This window comes from Metopolophium dirhodum, chromosome 8, assembly GCF_019925205.1.
Source record: "Metopolophium dirhodum isolate CAU chromosome 8, ASM1992520v1, whole genome shotgun sequence".
Taxonomy (NCBI): Eukaryota; Metazoa; Arthropoda; class Insecta; order Hemiptera; family Aphididae; genus Metopolophium; species Metopolophium dirhodum.
In genome coordinates this window covers 21826883-21848976 of record NC_083567.1, presented here as the reverse complement: position 1 = coordinate 21848976, position 22094 = coordinate 21826883, and the positions used below count along the sequence as shown (strand labels likewise).

General features: G+C 29.0%; 1 long non-coding RNA gene across 1 annotated transcript in view; it reads right to left on the bottom strand.

Annotated features, from left to right (window-relative positions):
* Positions 1-1614: 1614 nt before the first annotated feature.
* LOC132950956 (uncharacterized) overlaps positions 1615-22094 on the bottom strand; it is a 26078-nt gene continuing 5598 nt past the window's right edge. The window contains exons 4-5 of the long non-coding RNA XR_009665268.1: positions 19829-19951; positions 1615-1852 (exon numbers count right to left, since the gene is read on the bottom strand). This is a non-coding gene — a long non-coding RNA (uncharacterized LOC132950956). The remainder of the gene's footprint in view (positions 1853-19828; positions 19952-22094) is intronic.

The following is a 22094-nucleotide window of genomic DNA, read 5'->3' as shown; positions in this document are numbered from 1 at the left end:
ATTAATGTTCTCATACCTAAGTTCTATTTCTTTTATTATTTTGTATTTGTACATTGTACATAATATTATGACTTGTAATGATGGTGCAAATATTTAGTAGGTACCTACATTTTTCATATTGTTTTAATATTATTTTGTATTAATCTTTATGTCACACATTTCTCACTGTACATATTTTTTAGTTAGTATAATCAATATTTTGTGATAATTATATAATTATTTTTTCACAACCATCGATAACATTAAAATGTTAAAAATTAAGACCCGTATAACCGTGTAGAACTGTATAAAATTATTGTAAAAACAATAAGCTAACCATCAAGTATTACTCTATGAAATAAACCTTGTTTTAGTAATCCAGTGTCCATAATCCATACAGCCCTACACTTGATACAGGTAAATGGTAATGATGTATTGCACGTTTTATTATAAACTATGTATATATTTTTATATTTTAACACTAATAACACTATAATATTAAGTACCTAAAGGCTAATGGACTATTGGACTTAATTTAAAAATTAGAAAAAAGCTAAGTAGTTGTTCTTTTGTACTAATAACTTATCAGTTAATAGTTATCAGTGTCTAAAAAAGAAAAATTAAGGGGCTTATATAGGCAACCTACTACTACTTTTATTTGTATAATATGTAGCGCTACAGTGTCCCCTAACAAAATATCTAAGAGCTTCCCGTATTCTAATCTATAGTATTTGATATAACTTAAAAATAAGACTGGCCGCCAAATTTAGACTTCCCTGTCGTTTTCTGTTAAAAACTAATTATTTCCGGCAATTAATTTTTGCAATATTGTTCTTAATTTGTTGTGACTTTTAATATATAACTATTTAAAAAATATTATTCGTGGGTAATTGAAACGTCTAAAATATATTATTAAATACAAACATGATAATAAACAAATAATAATAATAATACAACTTAACCGGCTACGGTATTAATAATATTTAATAATATCAATATAAGTATAGTTAACAATATCCTAGGCTGACAAATCGTCTCCACTTAGAATGGTTTTTCGTATACAATGATATTATATCATTGAATTCAAATTTAACACTATCCATAACAGTCACCCACTTGTAACCTACTGTTCAGCTGAGTGACTTCCAATTTTTTTTTTTTTCAATTGACTTCCCTTTTTATTTAAACGAGTTTTGGATAAGTACCTACCTACATAATAGGTACCTAACTTATAATTCATAGGTATTGTAATTTAATTACCAAAGAAATATAACTTCCCAGGCACGCCTGGTAAACCGTCGTCTGTCGAACTTTAGTATATACTGTACAGTGATGAAAGAACGGTTAGTACCACCCGTCTCTTAATATATTTATTTTGGTCATTTATGATATTATTATTAATTTCGTTAATCCATAGACATAAAAAACAACGTTTTTTAATTATTTTATATGCCTATACGGTTACATCTTATATTATACTATAATTTATTTCTTTTTACTTGGTAATAAGAGTTTCTTATTTAGCATGAACAAATAACTGCTGCAAGCAGGTATAACAATAAATTACAACACATTAGTCATATACTTATAAATTTTATATTACAATCTAACTATAAATACGACAAATATGAAAACTATGATAGTATAATTAATAAAGATTTTTAATACTTTTCACTTCAATTATAAAATTTAAAAATAAAGTTTTCTTATAATATTATGAATAAGTCTTTGACAAATAATTTTATTCACAAACATGATTCAGAGTATAACTGAAGGTAATTGGTGTTCACTTAGTCTTCTTTCAAAGAAGTTTGTCTTTCCTTGTTGAGAAGTAAATTCCATGAATGGCAACGGGTTTGACGACGAAGTAAACCTATAATTTAAATATTTAATTAAATTTAATAATTAATATTATAACAGCTGATGGGCAACATCTTAAATATACATACTAACACATTGCAAGCATTTATTTGTATTTTTTTTTTAAAAAACAAGTTATGGATATTTTAAGATTGTAACAAATAATTATTAATTTATTAATTGATTTTGACTAAACGGGCTGAGCCCTTTCGATATACAAATTTATGTCCACGCACATAATTAGATATTATACAATGTATTGCGTGAACAGGTAGGGATGTTAGTTAATAGCTTTAAAATAAAAACCTATCAACAATATTTTGACCTTTATAAGTTTCACAATTCACGCCAATATTGTATGGCTTCATCTGAGCCGGAAGACTTGTCTATACATTGGCTCGAATTCATAGTTCCTTGTATGTGATACATTAAATATTTCAGTTTTGAAAACAAGAATAAGTATAAACCACTGTATGAACTAAAAACGAAAGTAACTTTTGGTTTTGACAAACGTTTAAAATCGGAGACTTGAATAATATACAAACATAAGTGTGTATGAAGTAGACATCGTTAAGTTTATCAGGCTTCTCTGGGTGAATTAAAATCATCAACTGTAACAGCAACCAACAAACTGTATAGCACCAGGCTATCAATGTTTAAAAAATTCAGTGAGTGTTAAAATCATAAAAAAAAAATTGAAGGGAGTTGCTGGCACCCGCAGGCAAATGCATTTTAGAAAACATAAAAAAATTTTAATAAATTATATTGTGGGAATACACTTTACAAAGTTCGAACTAAGATTGCCAGAATCTTAAACAGAAAACTAATCAAAATGTTTAGTTCATTAAAGAAGGATTATTCGTATGGCACCAGGTTATCAATGTAAAAAAGCATACAAAAAAATCGACTGGTTCCATTCCTAAAAATTAGAAATTGAAGAAGGGTGTCAGCGCCCACAGGCAAATTAATATAAGGCAACAGGTTATCAATATTCAAGTCAATACAAAAAACTAAACTAGAGTTACATTACTAAAAAAAAATTTGAAGAAGGGTGTTGGCGCCCACAGGCAAATGGTTTTTAGAAAAACAAAAAAAAATGTAGAAAAAAATCTAACTTAGGAATACAAATCACAAAGTACAAACTAAATTACCCAGAATCTTAAACAGAAAAAACTATTCAAAATATTTATTTCTTTAAAGAAGAATTATTCGCATGGCAACAGGTTATCTAAGTTCAAGTCTATACAAAAATTCGACTAGTTACATTCTTAAAAAAAAATTGAAGGAGGGTGTTGGCGCCCGCAGGCAAATGCATTTTAGAAAACAAAAATAAAATTTGGAAAAAATTTTACAGAAGAAAAATACATTTCAAAGTTCAAACTAAAATGCCCAGAATATTAAACAGAAAAATCTATTCAAAATATTTATTTCATTAAAGAATGAATAATCATAGGGCACGAAGTTATCAATATTCAAGTCAATACAAAATATTCAACTAGAGTTACATTACTAAAAAAAAAATTGAAGGAGGGTGTTGAGGCTCACAGGCAAATGCATTTTTGGACACCAAAAAAAAATTTTGAAAACATTTTACAGAAGAAAAATACATTTCAAAGTTCAAACTGAAATGCCCAGAATATTAAACAGAAAAAACTATTTAAAATATTTATTTCATAAAACAAGGATTATTCAAGAGGTACCAGATTATCAATGTTTAAAAAATTTTGCTACAGGTAAAATCATAAAAAAAAATTGAAGGAGGGTGTTGGCGCCCGCAGGCAAATGCATTTTAGAAAACAAAAATAAAATTTGGAAAACATTTTACAGAAGAAAAATACATTTCAAAGTTCAAACTAAAATGCCCAGAATATTAAACAGAAAAAACTTTTTAAAATATTTATTTCATAAAACAAGGATTATTCAAGAGGTACCAGATTATCAATGTTTAAAAAATTTTGCTACAGGTAAAATCATAAAAAAAAATTGAAGGAGGGTGTTGGCGCCCGCAGGCAAATGCATTTTAGAAAACAAAAATAAAATTTGGAAAAAATTTAACTATAGGAATACACATTACAAAGTACAATAACTAAAATGCCCAGAATCTTAAACGGAAAAAACTATTCAAAATATTTAGTTCATTACACATAAGAATTATTCAAGGGTACCCGATAGTCAATGTTTAAAAAATTTGGCTAGAGGTTAAATCATAAAAAAAAAATTGAAGGAGGGTGTTGGCACCCGCAGGCAAATGCATTTTAGAAAACAAAAATAAAATTTGGAAAAAATTTAAGTATAGGAATACACATTACAAAGTACAAACTAAAATGTCCAGAATCTTAACAGAAAAATCTATTCAAAATATTTATTTCATTAAAGAATGAATAATCATAGGGCACGAAGTTATCAATTTTCAAGTCAATACAAAATATTCAACTAGAGTTACATTACTAAAAAAAAAAATTGAAGGAGGGTGTTGGCGCTCGCAGGCAAATGCATTTTAGGAAACCAAAAAAAAATTTTGAAAAAATTTAACTATAGGAATACACATTACAAAGTACAAACTAAAATGCCCAGAATCTTAAACAGAAAAAACTATTCAAAATATTTAGTTCATTAAAGAATGATTATTCATGGGGCACCAAGTTATCAATTTTCAAGTCAATACAAAATATTCAACAAGAATTACATAAAAAAAAAAAAAAAATTGAAGGAGGGTGTTGGCGCCCGCAGGCAAATGAATTTTAGTAAACAAAAATAAAATTTGGAATAAATTTAACTATAGGAATACACATTACAAAGTACAATAACTAAAATGCCCAGAATCTTAAACAGAAAAAACTATTCGAAATATTTAGTTCACTAAACATAAGAATTATTCAAGGGTACCCGATAGTCAATGTTTAAAAAATTAGGCTATAGGTTAAATCATAAGAAAAAACTTGAAAGAGGGTGTTGGCGCCCACAGGCAAATGGTTTTTAGAAAAACAAAAAAAAATGTAGAAAAAAATCTAACTTAGGAATACAAATCACAAAGTACAAACTAAATTACCCAGAATCTTAAACAGAAAAAACTATTCAAAATATTTATTTCTTTAAAGAAGGATTATTCGCATGGCAACAGGTTATCTAAGTTCAAGTCTATACGAAAATTCGACTAGTTACATTCTTAAAAAAAAATTGAAGGAGGGTGTTGGCGCCCGCAGGCAAATGCATTTTAGAAAACAAAAATAAAATTTGGAAAAAATTTTACAGAAGAAAAATACATTTCAAAGTTCAAACTAAAATGCCCAGAATATTAAACAGAAAAAATTATTTAAAATATTAATTTCATAAAACAAGGGTTATTCAAGAGGTACCAGATTGTCAATGTTTAAAAAATTTGGTCACAGGTTAAATCATAGAAAAAAAATTGAAGGAGGGTGTTGGCGCCCGCAGGCAAATGCATTTTAGGAAACCAAAAAAAAATTTTGAAAAAATTTAACTATAGGAATACACATTACAAAGTACAAACTAAAATGCCCAGAATCTTAAACAGAAAAAACTATTCAAAATATTTAGTTCATTAAAGAATGATTATTCATTGGGCACCAAGTTATCAATTTTCAAGTCAATACAAAATATTCAAATAGAATTACATAATTCAAAAAAAAAATTGAAGGAGGGTGTTGGCGCCCGCAGGCAACTGAATTTTAGTAAACAAAAATAAAATTTGGAATAAATTTAACTATAGGAATACACATTACAAAGTACAATAACTAAAATGCCCAGAATCTTAAACAGAAAAAACTATTCGAAATATTTAGTTCACTAAACATAAGAATTATTCAAGGGTACCCGATAGTCAATGTTTAAAATATTTGGCTACAGGTTAAATCATAAAAAAAAAATGAAGGAGGGTGTTGGCGCCCGCAGGCAAATGCATTTTAGGAAACCAAAAAAAATTTTGAATAAATTTAACTGTAAGATTACACATTACAAAGTACAAACTAAAATGCCCAGAATCTTAAACAGAAAAAACTATTCAAAATATTTAGTTTATTAAAGAATGATTATTCATTGGGCACCAAGTTATCAATTTTTAAGTCAATACAAAATATTCAACAAGAATTACATAAAAAAAAAAAAAAAAATTGAAGGAGGGTGTTGGCGCCCGCAGGCAAATGCATTTTAAAAAACAAAAATAAAATTTGGAAAAAATTTAACTATAGGAATACACATTACAAAGTACAATAACTAAAATGCCCAGAATCTTAAACGGAAAAAACTATTCAAAATATTTAGTTCATTACACATAAGAATTATTCAAGGGTACCCGATAGTCAATGTTTAAAAAATTTGGCAAGAGGTTAAATCATAAAAAAAAAATTGAAGGAGGGTGTTGGCACCCGCAGGCAAATGCATTTTAGAAAACAAAAATAAAATTTGGAAAAAATTTAAGTATAGGAATACACATTACAAAGTACAAACTAAAATGTCCAGAATCTTAACAGAAAAATCTATTCAAAATATTTATTTCATTAAAGAATGAATAATCATAGGGCACGAAGTTATCAATTTTCAAGTCAATACAAAATATTCAACTAGAGTTACATTACTAAAAAAAAAAATTGAAGGAGGGTGTTGGCGCTCGCAGGCAAATGCATTTTAGGAAACCAAAAAAAAATTTTGAAAAAATTTAACTATAGGAATACACATTACAAAGTACAAACTAAAATGCCCAGAATCTTAAACAGAAAAAACTATTCAAAATATTTAGTTCATTAAAGAATGATTATTCATGGGGCACCAAGTTATCAATTTTCAAGTCAATACAAAATATTCAACAAGAATTACATAAAAAAAAAAAAAAATTGAAGGAGGGTGTTGGCGCCCGCAGGCAAATGAATTTTAGTAAACAAAAATAAAATTTGGAATAAATTTAACTATAGGAATACACATTACAAAGTACAATAACTAAAATGCCCAGAATCTTAAACAGAAAAAACTATTCGAAATATTTAGTTCACTAAACATAAGAATTATTCAAGGGTACCCGATAGTCAATGTTTAAAAAATTAGGCTATAGGTTAAATCATAAGAAAAAACTTGAAAGAGGGTGTTGGCGCCCACAGGCAAATGGTTTTTAGAAAAACAAAAAAAAATGTAGAAAAAAATCTAACTTAGGAATACAAATCACAAAGTACAAACTAAATTACCCAGAATCTTAAACAGAAAAAACTATTCAAAATATTTATTTCTTTAAAGAAGGATTATTCGCATGGCAACAGGTTATCTAAGTTCAAGTCTATACGAAAATTCGACTAGTTACATTCTTAAAAAAAAATTGAAGGAGGGTGTTGGCGCCCGCAGGCAAATGCATTTTAGAAAACAAAAATAAAATTTGGAAAAAATTTTACAGAAGAAAAATACATTTCAAAGTTCAAACTAAAATGCCCAGAATATTAAACAGAAAAAATTATTTAAAATATTAATTTCATAAAACAAGGGTTATTCAAGAGGTACCAGATTGTCAATGTTTAAAAAATTTGGTCACAGGTTAAATCATAGAAAAAAAATTGAAGGAGGGTGTTGGCGCCCGCAGGCAAATGCATTTTAGGAAACCAAAAAAAAATTTTGAAAAAATTTAACTATAGGAATACACATTACAAAGTACAAACTAAAATGCCCAGAATCTTAAACAGAAAAAACTATTCAAAATATTTAGTTCATTAAAGAATGATTATTCATTGGGCACCAAGTTATCAATTTTCAAGTCAATACAAAATATTCAAATAGAATTACATAATTCAAAAAAAAAATTGAAGGAGGGTGTTGGCGCCCGCAGGCAACTGAATTTTAGTAAACAAAAATAAAATTTGGAATAAATTTAACTATAGGAATACACATTACAAAGTACAATAACTAAAATGCCCAGAATCTTAAACAGAAAAAACTATTCGAAATATTTAGTTCACTAAACATAAGAATTATTCAAGGGTACCCGATAGTCAATGTTTAAAATATTTGGCTACAGGTTAAATCATAAAAAAAAAATGAAGGAGGGTGTTGGCGCCCGCAGGCAAATGCATTTTAGGAAACCAAAAAAAATTTTGAATAAATTTAACTGTAAGATTACACATTACAAAGTACAAACTAAAATGCCCAGAATCTTAAACAGAAAAAACTATTCAAAATATTTAGTTTATTAAAGAATGATTATTCATTGGGCACCAAGTTATCAATTTTCAAGTCAATACAAAATATTCAACAAGAATTACATAAAAAAAAAAAAAAAAATTGAAGGAGGGTGTTGGCGCCCGCAGGCAAATGCATTTTAGAAAACAAAAAAAAAATTTGAATAAATTTAACTGTAGGAATACACATTACAAAGTACAAACTAAAATGTCCAGAATCTTAACAGAAAAATCTATTCAAAATATTTATTTCATTAAAGAATGAATAATCATAGGGCACGAAGTTATCAATTTTCAAGTCAATACAAAATATTCAACAAGAATTACATAAAAAAAAAAAAAAAATTGAAGGAGGGTGTTGGCGCCCGCAGGCAAATGAATTTTAGTAAACAAAAATAAAATTTGGAATAAATTTAACTATAGGAATACACATTACAAAGTACAATAACTAAAATGCCCAGAATCTTAAACAGAAAAAACTATTCGAAATATTTAGTTCACTAAACATAAGAATTATTCAAGGGTACCCGATAGTCAATGTTTAAAAAATTTGGCTACAGGTTAAATCATAAAAAAAAAATGAAGGAGGGTGTTGGCGCCCGCAGGCAAATGCATTTTAGGAAACCAAAAATAAAATTTGGAAAAAATTTAACTATAGGAATACACATTACAAAGTACAATAACTAAAATGCCCAGAATCTTAAACGGAAAAAACTATTCAAAATATTTAGTTCATTACACATAAGAATTATTCAAGGGTACCCGATAGTCTATGTTTAAAAAATTTGGCTAGAGGTTAAATCATAAAAAAAAAATTGAAGGAGGGTGTTGGCGCTCGCAGGCAAATGCATTTTAGGAAACCAAAAAAAAATTTTGAAAAAATTTAACTATAGGAATACACATTACAAAGTACAAACTAAAATGCCCAGAATCTTAAACAGAAAAAACTATTCAAAATATTTAGTTCATTAAAGAATGATTATTCATGGGGCACCAAGTTATCAATTTTCAAGTCAATACAAAATATTCAACAAGAATTACATAAAAAAAAAAAAAATTGAAGGAGGGTGTTGGCGCCCGCAGGCAAATGAATTTTAGTAAACAAAAATAAAATTTGGAATAAATTTAACTATAGGAATACACATTAAAAAGTACAATAACTAAAATGCCCAGAATCTTAAACGGAAAAAACTATTCGAAATATTTAGTTCACTAAACATAAGAATTATTCAAGGGTACCCGATAGTCAATGTTTAAAAAATTTGGCTACAGGTTAAATCATAAAAAAAAAATGAAGGAGGGTGTTGGCGCCCGCAGGCAAATGCATTTTAGGAAACCAAAAATAAAATTTGGAAAAAATTTAAGTATAGGAATACACATTACAAAGTACAATAACTAAAATGCCCAGAATCTTAAATGGAAAAAACTATTCAAAATATTTAGTTCATTACACATAAGAATTATTCAAGGGTACCCGATAGTCTATGTTTAAAAAATTTGGCTAGAGGTTAAATCATAAAAAAAAAATTGAAGGAGGGTGTTGGCGCCCGCAGGCAAATACATATTAGGAAACCAAAAAAAATTTTGTATAAATTTAACTGAATGATTACACATTACAAAGTACAAACTAAAATGCCCAGAATCTTAAACAGAAAAAACTATTCAAAATATTTAGTTCATTAAAGAATGATTATTCATGGGGCACCAAGTTATCAATTTTCAAATCAATACAAAATATTCAACAAGAATTACATAAAAAAAAAGGTGGGCAAGTGGATGTCGCTCTGCTGTACTGTAGGTTACAAGTGGGTCACTGTATAATGGATGGTATTAAATTTGAATTCAATGATATATCATTGTATAAGAAAAACGATTCTGAGTGGAGACGATATGTCAGTCTAGGTATAAGACATATTATACACTTATCTATGGTATTAAAAAAAAAATTGACCTATAATAAATTCCAAATTAATCATATCACAATATCCATTAGGTACATATAACGCGTTATACATCAACAACAAACCGTGATACTATCATCATAATATATCGATGAAAATATTACAAATTAGAAGTTTCAAGTGCCCAAGAATAATATTATACAATCACAACAAAATAACTAAAATAGTTATTCTAGGTTTTTATGTAATTTCGTCCAAATTAGAACTTAAAATGACTATACAAATAAACTGTGCTTGTGTATTTTTTAGATTTTTTGGTAACCGAATTATCTATTTACATGGAATCTTGTTTTAAATTTTCAATCCTTAGCTATAAAAACTGAACATTTTATAATTTATTAATTACAATGGTTGATAATTTTCGAGATTTTGATAAATTCTGTCCAAATTTGATCTTTAAATGCTTATAAAAAAAAACTGTGCCTATGTATTTTCAATATTTTTCAACTGCTATTGTAAAAATATATCAGGAGTCTTGTATTAAATTTTTACACTTTTTGGCCCAACAGATAAAACTTTATTGATATTTATAGAAAAAAAAACTAAAACAATTGAAAACTGAAAATGCCCGTAAACAGCTCAAAAAGTGTCAAAATATTTTCAAAATTGTATGGTGTATAGGAAATGCTAATATAAACATTCAGTGAAATTTTCATGTATCTACAGTTATTCGTTTTTGAATTACAAGAAAATAAGGAAATCGGTACATGAGAAATCGAGTGAATATCTAATGTTGTAAAAATATGAATTTAAAACGCTCATAAAAATTTAATTTGACTTTCTTGTAGAAATTTTTTTTTTGATAAAGTTAGACAAACTTATGAGGAATCTTGTATTAGATTTTAAATTCTTAGATTTAAAAAGAAAATTTTTTATGAATTTCTAACTCAAAATAATTTGCAAATTTTCGTGATTTTTCCGTATTTTTTCAAAATTTGAACTTTAAATGCTTATAATTAAAAACTGTGACTAAGGATTTTTAATTTTTTTCATCTGCCTTTGAAACAATAACCTAGGAGCCTTCTATTAAATTTTCAAGCTTTTTTACCCAACAGATAAAATTTTATTGATATTTATAGAAAAAAAATTTAAAAAAACTGAAAACTGACAATGTCCGTAAACAGTTCAAAAAAAGTCAAATTATTTTCAAAATTGTATTGTGTATAGAAAATGCAAATATAAACAACCAGTGAAAATTTCATGCATCTACGGTCATTTGTTTTAGAGTTACACCAATAACCAAAATCGATTTTGTTAAAAATCGATTTTGCGTAAAAATTCCCGTTTTTCCTTAATTTTTCTTTTGTTTTTCACATCGCTTTTGAAAACTACTGGGAAATTAAAATTTTGACCTCCCCAATGCACCAACGATATTCACTTTCCCATCGAACAAGATACTGAAGTCGAAAATCGAAGCATTATTTCGACTACTTATCGTGTACACAGACACAAAAATAAAAAAATAAAAAAAAAATAAAAAAAAATAAAAAAAAAAAAAATAAAAAAAAAAATAAAAAAAAAAACACACATCATTGTAAAATCAATACATTCATCGTTTCACTCAGAATCTAAAAAAAAAAATTGAAGGAGGGTGTTGGCGCCCGCAGGCAAATGCATTTTAGAAAACAAAAAAAAAATTTGGAAAAAATTTAACTATAGGAATACACATTACAAAGTATAATAACTAAAATGCCCAGAATCTTAAACGGAAAAAACTATTCAAAATATTTATTTCATTACACATAAGAATTATTCAAGGGTACCCGATAGTCAATGTTTAAAAACTTTGGCTACAGGTTAAATCATAAAAAAAAAATGAAGGAGAGTGTTGGCGCCCGCAGGCAAATGCATTTTAGGAAACCAAAAAAAATTTTGAATAAATTTAACTGTAAGATTACACATTACAAAGTACAAACTAAAATGCCCAGAATCTTAAACAGAAAAAACTATTCAAAATATTTAGTTTATTAAAGAATGATTATTCATTGGGCACCAAGTTATCAATTTTCAAGTCAATACAAAATATTCAAATAGAATTACATAATTCAAAAAAAAAATTGAAGGAGGGTGTTGGCGCCCGCAGGCAAATGCATTTTAGAAAACAAAAATAAAATTTGGAAAAAATTTTACGGAAGAAAAATACATTTCAAAGTTCAAACTAAAATGCCCAGAATATTAAACAGAAAAAACTATTTAAAATATTTATTTCATAAAACAAGGATTATTCAAGAGGTACAAGATTATCAATGTTTAAAAAATTTGGCTACAGGTTGTATCATAAAAAAAAATTGAAGGAGGGTGTTGGCGCCCGCAGGCAAATGCATTTTAGAAAACAAAAATAAAATTTGGAAAAAATTTAACTATAGGAATACACATTACAAAGTACAATAACTAAAATGCCCAGAATCTTAAACGGAAAAAACTATTCAAAATATTTAGTTCATTACACATAAGAATTATTCAAGGGTACCCGATAGTCAATGTTTAAAAAATTTGGCTACAGGTTGTATCATAAAAAAATATTGAAGGAGGGTGTTGGCGCCCGCAGGCAAATGCATTTTAGGAAACCAAAAAAAAAAAATTTTGAAAAAATTTAAGTATAGGAATACACATTACAAAGTACAATAACTAAAATGCACAGCATTTTAAACAGAAAAAAACTATTTAAAATATTTAGTTCATTCAAGAATGAATAATCATAGGTCACCAAGTTATCAATTTTGGGTGTTGGCGCTGGCTTGTCAGTGTTTAAAAAATCTATATAGAAAGATCTAGATAGGAATTAAATAACAGAAAAAAATTCACTGAAGACTCACAAATTTGAAAATTTTCATATTAAAAATCAATTGAATTAAATTTATGAAAAAAAATTGAAAGGGGAACTTGGGCTACCGCAGGTAATCGCATTTTAAGAAGCAGATAAAAAATTTAAAAAAAATCATATTGCACCAAGTTGTTAATGTTTTAAAAAAAGATATATATAAAAGAATCAAAAAAAGTTAAATATATAAAAAAATTAATTGAATGGGAAACGTGAGAGAACCTAGCCAGTCTCTTTTCAAATTATATATTATATACACAGGTACTCAGCGTACTCCCTGGTATAGCCGGATAATCTTGAAAAATGTTTATACAAAAAAATCTACTAGAGTTCAAAGAAGTTAAAAAAAAATCGTTTGAGAAATCCGGGTGAAATAACACTAAACAAAAGAATACGCTGGAAGCTAAATACTGCAATACATATGAACTACAATCCAAAAACTTGGTGTTGTTTACATTATAATAATGCGAACAGTTATTATGATCAGAGGTGTATCACGGTAATTTATGTATTAGAAAATGTATAAAAATGAATGTAAATTATAAAGGATGCAAAGAATTTAAATGATAAAAGGTCCTGCGCGGACTCTACTATGAGATTGTAATTTATAAAGGACATAAAATGTTTAATTTAAAATAATATTGTGTTTGGTGGGTCTACAGTCAATATTAAATTATAAAGTCTAAAAGCAAATAAAAACATAGTCATATATCTGTTTTAGTCTTTGTAAATATGTGCGGAAAAAAGTTAGATTTAGTACAATGTAAAAAAATGTGGAAAGGAAACCCTGAGAATTCTTTGACAATAGGATATTAAAACACAAAACCATATATTAAATTAAAACTATTGATTTTATACATTTTCTATTTACAAAAACTCATAAGTATTGAAAACCTTATAAAACCCTAATAAAATAATATTTTGTTATATTTTAAAATACATTTTATAATTTGTTGTGGTAAAAAAATCATTTTTTAATGTTGGCTGTATTTAAGTTTTTAATAACTATACTGGTACAACTCTTGCTGACAGTCTTTAAGACCGTGTTAAAAACTATGATAATTAGTTAACATCTAATTTCCTGCCCTATCCTAACCTAACCTAACCTAACCAAATGAATAATATTTAAATATTTTCGTTCATTGTTATGTTTACAATATCGAATACCTTGATAGTTAGTAGGAAAAGATCATCGCAAAGCTCACGACCGGTGATGGTAGTCGTCTATCATTACCATAGCTTCAACTAACCATAGGTTTACCTAACTAACCTTCTTATGACTTATTAGGACACTTTGAATAAAAAAATCCTGAGTTGCAGGTTGCCGAACTTAAGTGTTTGATTATCAAGTTGATCCTTTGATCGTTGACACCTTAATCCACGCTATGGACGGAGCCCATAGATAATAAAGATATGGATAGGCCACGCCTATGTTAAATACATTTGAGGAGGCGTTCCCGGAGGGGAAGGCAATCGAGGCTCCTTTATATTGATAGTCGATACTCGAGTTGGCCTCAATTGTTCCCCTCGAAGATCAGACCGCTGATAAGACTATTATGTCCTATCCATTATGTTATATCTTTATTATCTATGATGGAGCCATACCCAGCTCAGTCGTGTAAACAATTTGAAACACATAAAAGCGATCAACGAGTCTCTATCTACTTTATTGGTGGACGGCACTTTAACTACGGTCTGTAATGAGACAAAACCGGCGCACTCTCGTCACTAACCATTTATTCTCGCGTAACGAGTACCGCGACGCGCTCTTGCGCATCAATAACACATTACGCCCGCTGAACGCAGGAACATCCCGTTCACGACGCAACCTAGAGCGCGTGAAGAAGCAAACTTGCTTTGCGACGGCACGCCGCCCGAGTTAATAAACTCATGTTCGTACCGAACCCCTCAACTTAAAACCCTTTTGAAGACATCATTGAAATCAGCATGTTCCGAACTATCGATAACAGATTTCAATGGGTTTTAAGCTAAAAAGAAAACATGGCAATCTTCAAAAACCTATTACATGTTTTATGCATCCCGTGAAAGTCATGACTATGATAAGTACCTGCCAGAAACACGGCCTTAATAACAGTTACCCCGCCGAGTGCGGTATATTAGTGAGCCGGACGATAGTAAAACATCGTTATACACGGACGTCAATTACCAAACAGATAACAGCATTGCCCCCAGACTGAGTAAGCCGGACGATATGTAAAACATCGTAATACACGGATGCTCAATAGTCTGCCCCGGCTTTCCCTTTCCGCTCCCAACGACCGTGCGCTGTGTAAAAGTGTGCTGTTGTCGCTCGTTGCTCTACGTACACTTTGGGAGACGACCAATACCAGGCACCGCAGTAGTCAATCCGTCAGTCGAGTCGAGAACGCTGAAGCATCGCCGCCGCCGTCCGATCGTTTTACGCCTCTGAGTAAGTCGAGAACGCCGAGCCGTCCGATCATTATACTCCACTGAGTAAGTCGAGAACGCCGAGCCATCGCCGCCACCGTCCGATCGTTATTCTCAATTGAGCGAGTCGAGAACGCCGATTCAACCTAACCGCCGTCCTCATCTACACCCCATTCACCGTCCACGCCGGTAAGTCACTATAAAGTGTTACTGTGCCACTGTACGAGCCGCGTTGTTATTGAAAGTACGCCGCCATCGAGAGCAGAGCATACTACTTCAACAGCTACCGAACAAAACTGTGAGTTATATGTTCGCATTCCCACCCTTTTATGGGGTTCCATTAAATATTTTTATTGTACACTCTGATGAGTATAATTAAAATATTGTTATACAAAACATTTGAATTATACAAAACTAAGATGATGAGCATATTGGTTCAAAACATGATATTTCAATAAATAAAAACAATTTATTACCAACCAATTGCGTTTCATTACAGGTCCCTCAACTTACTTAGGCAACCTTGAAGCATTTCCTTTTAGGAAATTAATTAAATCCTCAAACATAACTCTTAATTCAAGAGTTTGTAACTAATACAATCATAATATAATATGAGTATAGTACATTTAGGTAATATTTTTTTATAATATTTACTGTTAGTGAAATATTAAGTTTGTATTTCAAATATAATATATGTTATAATATTTATGGACGACACTTGCACCATAGCCCTTCGATATAGTAATGTGGCGACCCCGCACATCTCTTTTAGATAAATGATTAAATACTTAATCAAGTCTTCCAATTTACTAAACATTGAAGAGAGACTGTGTGAATTAACAAAATTTTTGGTATGAAATGTTTATTTAAACACCTGTTATAATGTATTATATTGAACTTAAGTTAATTTTTTATAATGTTTACTATAGTAAACATTTGAACACGTATATTATACATAGATTTCAAGTTTGATTTTTTTTAGTTTTTTTTTTTTGAAAGTTACCCACCTACTACAATACAAGACACTTTATTTTTATATTTTGAAGCAATATATGTTTTGGATTATTTACATTTATATAAACTAAATTTCAGACCTATAATTTAGTATTTAAAGTTTGTATGGTCAAAGTCGTGGAACCAAATTTTATCAGACTCTACTAGAATGTTGTAGTTAAATTAAACTAAAAGTATAATAAGTATAATAAGTATGTGGAATAACAGTACCTAACCTTCTATGATAATTTGTTATGAATATAATATTTTAAGTAATAGCTCAAATTTAGCACTTTTACGGTACTTAATACATTTTCCTAATATTTTAACAGAAATGATGGAGCTAAAAATATAGAAATACCTATATTATGTCACGTTCCATAGTTCATAGTTTTGTTTCATTTATAATAATAATGTTTTTAATATACTTTTTCATAAATTAATATTTATTACAGTTGGCTTTTATGATTTGTTTGAACTATAAGTACGTATTTTTTTTGGGAGATCTCTATTATTACAACACTGTTACCAATATTTTTATTTTTTTTGTTTTTTTTTTTGGTTAGTTAATATAATTGCATGTTTTCATGATTTCTTAGTATTTATGCTTATTTTCTTAAAATGTTTTTATATTTTTGGTTCATCCGTTATCTACCTACATACCTACCTACTAAGTGTGTAAATAAAGAATTTTTTTTGTAAACCAATTTAAATTATAATTTATTAATTTAAAAAAATTTTAATAAAAACGTTTTCATTCAGTATTTTTTTGAATTTGAAGTGCATATTTTTGAATATTTCAGTGCATATATTTGACTGTTTTTAGTGCATACATGCAGGCAAATATTTAACACTTTTTCATTGCATTAAATTCACAGCCCTGCTAATTACTTTTACTTCCAATCATAATACCTACCACAGTTAATGTTAAATGTCAAATTGTCAACAATCAACTGCTTCTTCAACTCGATAAGAGAATGTCAGATTTTTAGCGCACCATTTATTTCTCTCTCTGACCCAATCATTTTAGTGTTTTCTTAATCGTACATTTGGTATGCTACGCGTGGGTCAAAGATGGAAAACAAATAGTGCGCTGACAACCCAACCGGCAACAAGTTTACACGAGTGAGCTGGGTATGGCTCCATCATAGATAATAAAGATATGGATAGGACGGTTGCACCCAAAAACCGCACACTTTTGATTTTAGCCCTAAAAAGGTCGATAGCCAAAAACCGCACAGCTTAACGGTCATTTTTTTTTTTTTTTTTTTTATTTATAAAATCGAAAAAGACATAAATACATACATTATTATTGAGTAACATTATTTTCGATTATCTTTCTCCTTTAAGCAATGCTTGTGTTGGAGAAAGAGAGTTATTATATAATATATGATACAATTATTATAATTATAGAATACACAAGATATAGAGTATAAGTTCTAAGTACGTATAAAGCTAAATATACAAATAAAGTTTAGAAATTTTTTCAAGAAAAAGTACTGATAAAGAAAGAAATATAAAATAAAATTATAGTAACTCATTGTTTAACTCAAGAAATAAATATTTATGTATCAAGCCTTTAATATTAATCGTTTTATCTACAAATATTTTTTTTTTTAAATCAAAAGGCATAGAATTGAAAAAAGTTGGTCCAAGATAATCTACAAAACATTGACCAAAACATTTATTAGTATAATTAACAGTCAAATCAAATTTCCTCAATTCTCTTTTATTGCTTGACTCTTCATGATATTTATTTAAATTAAATTTCTTGACCAAGTTCATAATAGCATTTTTTTTTATACAATAACCTTATTGGCAAAACACCAAGTTCTCTATAGTTGGCTTTCGTAGATCCTTCTAGAGTGAATTTATTTAGGCAAATTCTGACTATATTATTTTGATTAACTATTAGTGCATTTAATATGTTATCCCGAATTTGTATAACAAATTACCGTACATTTATATTGGGTTAAAACCGCACACTATTTTTAGTGAAAATAGTGAAAAGATAAGATTATATGATATGTACTATATGTACTATTGTTTCAATTTTGGGAAGAATTTTTGCGTGACGGAGATCGTATAAAGTTTTTAAAAAACGTCGGCAGTCGGTTTCAGCCAATCAAACTTTGAAAGTTTTAATTTTTTTTTAAATTAATATTTAAAATTTTTTAATATACCTATACATTTTTTGTTTTACATATTTTTTAAATTAAGATTTTAAATTATTGAATTTATACATTTTTAAGTTGTAATTTTTTTAAAATTGATATTTAAAATGTTTAAATAAAATTTAAAAAAAAATAGAACAAATTATTAATTGTACATATACACATGCGTTTTTTGTTTATCGACCTTTTTGGGGTCAAAATCATAACTGTGTGGTTTTTGGATACGACAATTTCTAAAATTGTGCGGTTTTGACCTATTAAATGTGTGCGTTTTAACATACCAAAAGTGTGCGGTTTTGACCTGTATTTTATCAAAAGTGTGCGGTTTTTGCAGTCAACGGATAGGACATAATGGTCTTAATCAGCGGTCTTCGAGGGGAACAATAAATTGAGGCCAAATAAAGTATACTTATATCGAGTATCGACTATCGACTATCAATATAAAGAAGCCTCAATTGCCTTCCCGTCCGGGAACGCGGCCTCAAATGTATTTAAAATAGGCGTGGACTATCCATATCTTTATTATCTATGGGCTTCATCCATAGCATGGATTAAGGTGTCAACAATCAAAGAATCAACTTGATAATCAAATACTTAAGTTCGGCAACCTGCAACTCAGGATCTTTTTATTCAAAGTGTCCTAATGAGTCATAATATGGTTAGTTAGGTAAACCTATGGTTAGTTGAAGCCAAAGAGTCAATAGGGCCTTTGCAATTCAAGATATTTTCCTACGTATTCGGCATTGTTAACATAACTATTCTACCTTTACACTTTTTCTTCCCCCGTCTCTCACAGCTATATACAGGTTCAGCCACTCTCATTCCACACCTCCATATGATCGGTATTCTGTCTATCCACCTCTTCTTCAGTCTTCTCGTCCATCATTTCTCCCCTAATATAGCCACTCTCACTATCTCTTATCATACAGTGACCGAACCACCTAAACCTATTCTCTCTTGTTTTCACTACAATATGTACACTACCCTTAATTAATTAATTTCTTATTCTATCCTCTTTTGTACCTTAACACCTTACTTATTATTCTCATATCTGCTACTCTCACTCCACTTACCTACCCTAACCTTACATTTCTTTTTCATCTTTCCCTTTCATACACCAAACATTCTAAAATCCTGTTGACCCATTTCCTTATCTTCGCCATATCACACACTTCCTAATTCCTATTCACTCAGTCTCTAGTTACCTACAAGTCATCGTACTTGATTATCGGTGAAAATATTTAAATATCATTGAGCGAATTCCCTACTCGAAAGAATTGCTTAAAAAAATATCATACCTCACCAATTTTCTAATTTTGAACACGACTTTATTGATAGCCCGAATAGTGTTATACCAGTATAGTTACAATACAAATATTGAAAATTTTCGGGCAATACGTCCCCTGATCAATTAACTATAATAAAAAAAAACCTACTGAGAAATAAGAAAATACATACCCCGTGACGGAATCAAAATCTGCTACGAAACTTAGTCTTCGAAACACTGAAACGTTCACACATTTTAATCGGCTTATGATATATTATTCCCAGTTTGAAAATGTTCACTGACGAATGCCATTTCTGAAATAACACGCATCTTATGCAGTAAAATGTTCTACAATATTCTAATGACCTATGCGTTACAGTCTACAGATATTATATAAACCTACCAATAAATACCTAATATTAATTTTTATTACACAGAGTTTGTATTTTTAAATGTTGTATTCAAGGATTTATTAGTTTTATTTTTATACCTAACAAAAATTACATTTATTCACAAGTCAGTTATCAACTAGAACTCGACTACGAGTAAGAAAGCGTATGGATTGTTCGGACTGGCGTATAATTTATTATTATTATACATTGCGCCTTTGGTAGGCAGTAGTAAACGTATATGCTTCTACGTTACTTAATTAACAGATTTTCCGCGACAATAAATATTTAATTAAAGTCTAAAAAGTAAATATAAGACCAAAATAATATAAAAACGTAAGTTACGCATAAACATCGACTCTTCCAGTGAAACCTAGCTGTACTGCAGCACACGCTGTCGTCGAAGAAACAGCTATCTTCATCCGTCTACATCTCGCTAATTGAAACTTATCTAGTATACAATATTAGTATCTTTATGATCTGTAATATATTCTGGTGTTCGATGAAAAAGATTGAAATAAGATAAAAATACATATTTTTTTGGTTTTGAATATGAAAGCTGTGAGATGATCGATATGAATTTTGTGAGAAATCTAAAGGTACTAGAAAACTGAGACATGTGTGTTGAATGAAATAAATTAAAAAATTGATTAACACAACAATCGCTTTAAAATTAATTTAATTCAAATAATGAGATGAACCTTATTAGATCATTTAAATTTTCCAGAACAAGCCCCCAGTTGTTGGTCGCATGCCAATTTTAACCATATACTAGACCACAAGTTTATAGACATTCTATAATGCATTCTGCTGCCGGTGGCCCTAGACACTGTTTGGGAAATTATATTTCTTTAGTAATTAAATTACGATACGAATTATAAGTTACGTAGGTACTTGTCCAATACTCGACTACCAGAATTTAAATTAAAGAATGTGATATACCTAGGTAACATATCGATCGATTCTAAAACAGAAACTTAACCTAGGTACAAATAATATCACAATATCAAATGGTGAAATGTGAAAATTTGAAGAAAATTTCCTATAGGTATATCCCGTAAAACCCCCAAAATAAAACGTACGTTTGAGGTGTTCTCTTAAAACCCAAATATTTAATGCTCGTATCCCGTATGCATAGAAAATGTATGTTTCACATATAACGAAAACCAAAACTATCGTGACAGAACTGAATTACGAATAACGTATAAAACAAAAATAATCGTCACCAAGTGATAGGTATAATCTGCTATGTACTTACAAATCATATTAAATAACATTAATCATTATGTATTTTCTTATTTTGTATAAAAACCTACCTTCCTACTTATAAAAGCATTACCTAATCATTGATTTAAAATTTTAAAAATTATTCTACTATAACAATAAATTAACAGTTGTAGGCAAAGTATTATAATTTAAGGTATTTTTCATAATATCCTAATTTTTGTACACCTATAACAACTGGATTTTAAAAACTACTCTACGTCTAGCAGGTATATAAGTTTGTCTGACAATAAATATTTACATTAGGTCTACCTAGTCAACAGAGTAGTAGGACAAAACTTACGTAATTATTTATTCTTCCGGCGAAACGCGTTCCCTTCGAGTGTATAATATTGTCTAGTGTCAGAGCTGTGCATCTCCGCCAAGGAAAATGCAGCGCGCGTCTTCATATCTCCGATCCAAAAGTTCAGTCTGGAAGTATTGAGATTAATGACATTTATAAAAATAGGCACCTACTTTAATAACCAGAATGGAACGAAATATGTGAGTACGTATTGGAATCGCTGTTCGTCTCAGACAATTGTCATTTGCCATAGATTATTTATAATTATAACCTCACCGTCCTAATCATAGAAAATATATATATGGTCCTAACCGATGGATGATGGATATTTTTACATTATCTTCAAAAAAACATTTATTTGTTTCTACTAGACGAAAATGCGGTAAATTGAATTCAAATTTATAATATAGATAACGGTTTTAGATTCTGAGCGAAGCGATGAATGTATTGATTCTACAATGATGTGTGTTTTTTTTTTTATTTTTTTTTTTATTTTTGTGT